A 7,892-nucleotide genomic window follows, 5' to 3' on the forward strand; every position below is an offset into this window, starting at 1 on the left:
TCACAACGTAGGAATGAAACACTACTAGCATCTACAGAAAATAGGAATATTGCCAATGTCTTCCTGCTTTTTTAAAAATTCTGTTTTGCATATAAGGAAATGGCTTGGAATGTTATGTGCTGCAAGAATATTTTGAGTCCTACATACAAGTGAATTTTTTTTTTGCTACACATGTATATTGAGTTTTTTTTTTTTTTTAATCACAGTGAAGAAAATTTAGTGAATAATATGGTTTTCTTGAGGCCTGTTACTTTTAGCAGCTTCATGTGTAGTAAAGGATTGGAGTTGTTGACATTTCTTTCTGTGGTATTTTGTAATATCTGAGCTACAGGATAGCCTTTTAAAAATGTGTTCACTAGATGCCATATGGCTTTAATTGGGTCTAACAAGGTCCTCCTGAAGCTTTGTTGGGTCCATATACTAGTTCTCTGATACATTTCTTTGTGGCTTTGCAATGTTATGTTGCATTATGCAGGGGATGTGTGGATGTGTGTAGTGGGCGTGGGAGGACATGATGACGACCAGAAGCACCAAAAACTATAAAACAACAAGTGTTCAGAATGCAGGCTTTTTTGAGTGGCCCTTGAGAACTCCATGGATGGTGCTGGTGTCCTGTGGATACTGTTGCTGCTTTCCATCCTCACCTCAGACTAACTTGCAGACATTACAGATCTCGCTTAGTTTAGGATATCGGCAGTGGCCTAAACCTAAATTTGCAGATCTCTCACAATAGTTTTTTTATAATTCTTAAGACAATCCTCAAAGCATTTCCTCTTGAAAAGCTGAATTTATGGTTAGAAGCTTGTGAAATCCTACATTCTTGTCATTAAACTGAGACTGTTGAGCTGTATGTATTGCTGGTGTATAATGAGAGGAAAATCATAGTTTCGCTGTAGCCTATTCACTGCACAATTTTCTGAGATCACGTGGATATATTGTCATGGAAGCAAGCAAGAGAGTTCAGAGTGCCACAGCAAAGCATCTTAGTAAGATGTGGTTCGACATCATTGATTTGTCCTACGCCTTTCTGTAGCCCCTTATTCCCCCCAACATTTTTTTTTTTTTTGAGATGGAGTCTTGCTCTGTCGCCAGGCTGGAGTGCAGTGGTGTGATCTCAGCTCACTGTGACCTCTGCCTCCTGGGTTCCAGCGATTCTCCTGCTTCAGCCTCCTGAGTAGCTGGGACTACAGGTGCGTGCCACCATGCCCAGCTAGTTTTTGTATTTTTAGTAGAGATGAGGTTTCACCATGTTGGCCAGGATGGTCTTGATCTCTTGACCTCGTGATCTGCCCACCTCAGCCTCCCAAAGTGCTGGGATTACAGGCGTGAGCCGCCGCGCGTGGCCTCCTCTTTAATTAACAGGAGCTTTCTCTGCCCCATTCCCCCCATTTATAAATGAAAAATACAGGTTTTATGTGGCTGGGAATCAAATCATGGAAGGTGTCCTTCCAACTTAAGATTTTGAGATTCCTTGTGTAAAAACTGTTGAATTCTGACTCTTGCTTGGGTCTTTCCAATTCCTGGGACCACTGCTTTGCTTATTACCTCTGTAATTCTTTAATGGAGCTGGACATTTCTTCTTTTGCTCACTATACTCAGGGCCCAGCACTAAGACTTGCCTTTCTCCTACTCTAGGCAGTAGCTGCCTGATTACAGAGCTTCAGAGAGGAGCTGCGCGGGTCCCGGTGCTCTGCTGTGCCATATGCATGAGCAGTGCTCCTTTGGGTAGTCTTCAGTTGACTGTAGAAGGTGTGGAGTGGATAAGATTATTGGGAAGTACTGGGTAAGTCACATAGAACAAAGATTTGATTTAAACTGACTAGCTTAAATGTCACTCCTGGCTGGGCGCGGTGGCTCACACCTGTAATCTCAGCACTTTGGGAGGCCGAGATGGGCGGATCACGAGGTCAGGAAATCAAGACCCTCCTGGCTAACATGGTGAAACCCTGTCTCTACTAAAAATACTAAAAATTAGCCGGGCGTGGTGGCGAGCGCCTGTGGTCCCAGCTACTCGGGAGGCTAAGGCAGGAGAATGGCGTGAACCCGGGAGGTGGAGCTTGTAGTGAGCCGAGGTCGTGCCACTGCACTCCAGCCTGGGCGACAGAGTGAGACTCCATCTCAAAAAAAAAAAAAAAAAAAGTCCCTCCTGAGATTCCCAATAGGTTACAGCACTTAGTTTCTGCTAATCCATAGCAAAACATAGTATGTTAACTGAGTGCCAAAGAATGGTGACCTTGCTTCTGCTCTAGACTCAGTGGAGAACAGACACTTAGAATACGAGAGTCTGGAAACAAATTACAGTTGGGAAGACCAATCAGTATAAAAATAATGAAAGGGATTTAGGATTTTCAAGGATTAAAACACGTGTAGCCAGGTGCAGTGGCTGTCACCTGTAATCCCAGCACTTTGGGAGGCCTAGGTGGGAGGATTGCTTCAGGCTAGGAGTTTGAGACCAGCCTGGGCAATTTAGCAAGACCGCATCTCTATAAAATAAAGTAAGTGTATTTTATACACACATTGTAGAAAGAATGTTTAGTTTTAGATTGATTTCCCTTGTAGGAATGCCTCACCAGTTCCAAAAAATATTTCCCAACCACTTTCTTCTTTTCCTCTTGGCCTGCCAATTCATCTCAATACAAGGTCTAAGTGTCCACAGCTCATCTCTTTCAGCTGCGTGTCTAGTCCCTGGAAACAGAAGGGAGCCTCTGTGTCTCTTATGCATTGTGTTTGATAAATGGACAACTTTAACTTACTTGTTGCCCAGCCGTCCAATTTGTCTCCTACCAAACCAAAAGTGCTGCCTTCTATTAGAGTCCAGATATTAGACTGAAACAGTTAATCAGCAGCAACTTAGGAGTCTAGGACAGCTTTCGACAATATAGTTAGTAACCAGCCAGCTTGCCCTCTAGGATAAAGGAAAAGCAGAGACTCTTTTAAAGTGCTCTCGGGCAATGAGCTCTGCCTCCAGGATAATTAAGCCGCCACTTGTATCTGCAAGGCTGACTTAATGAGCTTAACCCGTGACTAACCTGCATCCTTTCAACAATTCAAAACACATAAAATGAGCCACCAGTGTTTTACGAAGTTGAATAAAGCATAAGAGATTAGTCTGCCCTCAGGCGCTGGAAGGGGCAGGCCCTGAAAGGACACTGTGTGCTCCTGGGCTGGTTCGAGCTGAGGCTGTGCTGTTTGGAACTCTGCTGTGTTTGTTGTGTGAAGCACAGTCTGTGTACTTCCTTTCCTTGGTCCCAGACCTTTGCTGCTTAAGCTGTGGAGTTGTCCTGGTCTGCTCACTCCAACCTCCCTGACCGATGCTGACAATGGCATCTCCCCTACAGCTCACAGCCCTGCAGTCACCTGACCTTCTTGTGAGCCCCAAGGAGTGGTCTCATGTTCTCATTCTGCCTCCTCCCATTCCTCTTCAGATTCAGTTTGGAAGAGGTCTTTTTGAGGTTGAAAACCTGCCATTGATTTTCTTTCGCTTCTTTTCTCTATCTCATTTTACTGGGTTTCGGTTAGTTTGATTCTGTTCCTGGGCAAGTGACTTCCATATATTGATACTCTTAGAAAAACATCCTTTTACTTCAATCTTAATACTTTTGTTTGGATTTTATTTCATAGTTTTCTAGGAGGGCTGAGCTAAAACATGTCCTGAACACCTGCTGGGTACCAAGCAATGTGCTCTGAGCTTCACTCTCTTGAGCCATGCACAAGATACCTGCACTAGCTTGCCAGATGAGAACTTCCAGAAGGCAGTTGATGTTCAGTTTTATGGGGTTTGCTGCTGTGTTTGTTACCATGTGAGTGAAGACCTATCATCCCCTTAAATTTTGGAAAGATAGAACTGAGTGTTCTATCTTGAATGTATCTGAATATTAGTTAATTCAGCAGGGACTGAATGTAGTAACGAAGAGAATCTAGGGAACTGATGGAAGAGAAAGGATATTCCACTATTCCTGGAAAGCTGATTTTACATTTAACCAAAGTACAGTACCATTTTATCGTGCTGACGGGAGGAAGATCTGGAAGAACTTTTCTGTGGCTGGTAGAGCTGTCCGCTAAGGCTGCGTTTTTCAATCCCTGTTCATTGTGCACAAATCAAATAGGTCTTTGTTGTGTTTCAGCTTCCCCGAGTCAGCTTGGAGGGAAAATGCTAGCCTCTCTCTGGCTCAGAGTTGTGAAACAAAGCAAAAAAAAACAACAAACATAACATTTTAGAGTCTATATAGCGTGACTCCCCTCTCCTTCCTTTTTGCCCTTTCCCATTTCAAAATGTCACAGTTATTAAATGTTACATTTTTGGAAGGAACACGTGCTAGCCTATGTGACAAAACAGACTATTTTAGGGTTGCCATGAGACCTATGTGTCCTTGGTTCCTATGTTCATACACAGACCAATGGGTAAAGTATTATTATTGTTATTATTATTTTGAGACAGAGTCTCGCTCTGTTGCCCAGGCTGGAGTGCAGTGGTGCGATCTCGGCTCACTGCAAGCTCTGCCTCCCGGGTTCACGCCATTCTCCTGCCTCAGCCTCCCGAGTAGCTGGGACCACAGGCGCTCGCCACCACGCCCGGCTAATTTTTAGTATTTTTAGTAGAGACAGGGTTTCACCATGTTAGCCAGGAGGGTCTTGATCTCCTGACCTCGTGATCCGCCCATCTCGGCCTCCCAAAGTGCTGGGATTACTGAAGTGAGCCACTGCGCCTGGCCCCGGTGAGGAAATTATTTAAATGTGTTGGCTATAAACTAGTGTTATGTCGTGGATCTGGATATATCTGTGTATGGTTATAAAAATCAGGATGCCTGGCCTGATTTGGAGTTTGGAAGGAGCTTCTGCTGCTGTTGTACACAGATACTGGAGTATCTGGGAGATATCCTTTGAATGCTGAGGTGTGTCTGAGGCCAAAGGACAGAATATAGGCATATGGGAGAATTTAGGCCATGTGGTCATTGTTCATGGGGCCACTAGTTTCACTCACTAAAGGAGTGGGTTCTTAGCTGCGTTGGAGACTGTAGCACACCCACAGCAGTACTGTTTCTCATGCAGTGGCTTTCCCACACAGCCCAGCTCAGGGTTGCTGGTCTCACATCAAAGTGCATTCAAAGTGGGGAGATTGACGAAGATGCAGGTTCTGGGTCCTGTGACCAGAAATTCGGACTCCTTTAGTCCGACATGAAGCTTCATCTGCCTTTGTAACTAGCTCTGCCCACAGCCGTGGCCCACACGTTGAGAAACTTTGTCCAGCCTATTACCATTCAGTTGTGTGTTTTGAGCCGTCTTTTATTACTAAGTGAAAACTGGGTGAGATTGTTGAAGAGGGACGATTGCCACAGGGGTTTCCTGTGTTCTTAATCTCCTGAAACTTGAGGACCTCGTGGTTACACCCTGCCTTACAAGTTTTCTCTTACCCATTTATTCAGGATGTTCCACAGCATTATTTATTAATATTTGAAAGGTCTACCCCTGAATAAGGAGGGTGGATATATATTTTTTTAAGTGGAAGAAACCAAACTTCAACTCCAATAGCTCTCTGTGCTTGAATCTTGTAATAGGCTGCTCTTATAAGCAGTGCCCCAGATCCTTCTAATGGGAGAACCTCACCTGCCCTTGTCAGGAAAGAAGTGGGGAAGGGCCCAGGAACCTTCCAGTCTGAGAGGCTGGTATTCTGGTTCTCTCTTCGTGTGACTTATGCTAGTGATCCCTATCTTCTTGGGGGCAAGTGGGGAAGCCATTCTCCTCTTGAAGCTGGTTTTCAGAGAACTGTGAACTCATAGTGAGGTGACAGGATTTTAGGATGTGCATTTGTCAATTCCAAGTTATTATCCAGGTGTGTGTGTGTGTGTGTGTGTGTGTGTGTGTGTGTGTGTGTGTGTGTGTGTGTGTGTGTGTGTGTGTGTGTGTGTGTGTGTGTGTTTAAGTAATGGGACTCCTAGAATCACTGGCTAATCATCAAACCTTACGTTAATCAATATTTATACTCTCTTCTGTTAGATTTCTTTTAACAGAATAGCTTTAAAAGGTACCCGCATCTGATATTTTGAATTTCACCTCCTGTCTCTTTTCCTTATGCCCCCCTTGGCTTTCTTCAGAAATTCCAAGGGAATGGTGAAAGAATTAAGTGAGCAGCAGCAGGAGGATGAAGCAAAGTTCTACTGGATTACAAATGGTCTGATCTATTCCTTGCCATCACCTGACCTCCCCCAAGCATGACTGTGGGATATTGACCCCAGGACCCCCACCTCCACCCACCTTGGGGGTCTAGAAGAATGTGTTGAGAGTGATGCCTGCAAAGCAGCAGCTTCATGTGTCTGACTGCCCACTGCATCATCTCAGCTGCCTCTGGATAGGATTCTGCCAGCTCCTGGCAAGACTAGTTCTGTTGCATTGCACAGGTTGAGCAAAAAGAAGGGAGATGTGTTACTGGGCAGAGTGAGCTCCAGACATGCCAGACATGCAGGGACTGTCCTATAACATGGAACTCAGCCGAGCATGGAGACAGAGTAAGGGTGGTGGGCTTTTTGGGCACTAGAAAGAGTACCAGGCCTTCGCCTCTTCACCTCTCACCTCACACAATGGCTATTTTATTTGCCGCTGATCCTAGCCAGTGTTAATCAGGCCTGAGATTACCCGTCTCCAGCTGCCAAATTATGGCTCCCAGTGGTCACTGGCAATTGGACCTATCTGATCTTTCTTATGTCAGGTCTCCTACTTATTATTGAATCCCAGACCAAGAGTCTTGAACAGGAGGAGAGAGAGGACTTCAGAATTATCCTGGGGTCTCTTGCTCTTAAATCCAGACCTGATCATGAGTGAGGGAAGAGGGCAATGTGAAGAGGACCGCCCTAAAGGCCAAGTGGCTTTCCGGCAGCCAGGTGCACAGCTAGTACTTTCGATACTGAGCCAGTGTCCAGTCAATAGCCTGTCAAAAGCCAGCTTGAAGGCAGGCTTTTCTGAGGTTGAGAGTTCTAAGTGACCCAATGCCCACAGAAGGAGAGGGTCTCTGGCCCTGACATCACCACTCCAGTTTGGTTTTGAAGGACCAAAAAGGAAATGATTGCTTTTATGCTCCTGGGAACCTGGATGGATCTCAGCTAATTACCAAACAATCTGCATTGCTTGGGCATAACTAGAAGCTGCTCCAGGCCAGAGCCACTTCCATTTTTACCTCCCTCTCTTCCTTGTGGACAGCAAAGGGAAGACATCTTGGGTTGCAAAGTGGCAGGCAAGGGGCTAACATGGCTATGTTTTAATATCTTGGGCTCTCTTTGGGACCAGGAGGCTGCTTCTGGCACCTACAATGTTTCTAGCACCAGGTGCTTGGTGATTTGGATCACCGCTGAACGCTATCTAAGCATGAGAGGCAGACTGGTACAGGGGAAAGAGCACTGGGAAGGGAGTTAGACTACTTTTTCCAGCTCTGCAAGTAACTTGTTGAGTCAAATCAGTTTGTATTTAACAAAGCTGATTTCTTTCCTGCAGGAATTCTGAAAGCCTTTGACATATATTATATACAATGCATCTCCAAAAAAGAAGTACAAACAGTGGTTCCTAAATATATTTGACCATGGGGCCCTTTTGAAATTGAGTAACCTACCAATACCTTGCTGTACAGAGTTTGTGAAATGCCAAATTAGAAGTGACTATCATTGCACTTCGGATCCTATGTCATTGATCTGTTGATTCTCTCTGGTTCTCAACAGATCCATAAAAAGGAAACGGCATTCCTGGTGGGACACCAGAGAGATCAAACAGTGGTGTGACAGAATGGGTACAGGAGCCCTAACCTGACCCTTTCCTTGGGAAATCCAGGGCCTCCTTCTCCTTTGTAAACTAGTCTTTATTCCTACAATAACCTGTGATCTGCCCTTGGCTGTCCAAATAAGAATAAT

This window comes from Pongo pygmaeus, chromosome 23 (genome assembly GCF_028885625.2).
Source record: "Pongo pygmaeus isolate AG05252 chromosome 23, NHGRI_mPonPyg2-v2.0_pri, whole genome shotgun sequence".
In the NCBI taxonomy this organism is placed as follows: domain Eukaryota; kingdom Metazoa; phylum Chordata; class Mammalia; order Primates; family Hominidae; genus Pongo; species Pongo pygmaeus.